This window comes from Haplochromis burtoni, unplaced genomic scaffold (genome assembly GCF_018398535.1).
Source record: "Haplochromis burtoni strain Fernald_Lab_line unplaced genomic scaffold, NCSU_Asbu1 Contig_338, whole genome shotgun sequence".
NCBI classification, from domain to species: Eukaryota; Metazoa; Chordata; class Actinopteri; order Cichliformes; family Cichlidae; genus Haplochromis; species Haplochromis burtoni.
Genome location: NW_024582699.1, coordinates 388,772 through 389,046, shown reverse-complemented (window position 1 = coordinate 389,046; position 275 = coordinate 388,772).

Here is a 275-nt window from a genome sequence, read left to right as displayed (position 1 = left end):
TGTGTGTGTGTGTGTGTGTGTGTGTGTGTGTGTGTGTGTGTGTGTGTGTGTGTGGAGGAACACATCTGGAGTCTAGACTCAATGGCTCTGTGGGCAGGGTCCTATCTCCAAGCAGCATCAGGTCCGGAGACCGGCCATGTTGACATAGGTGGCACACACACACACCGGCATCTGTTTCAACAGTCAGTACTCACACACACACACACACACAAGCACTTTGATTCTCCAGTTTGAGGGCGAAGGAGGGAGGAGGTGACAGAGAAGTACCCAAGGTG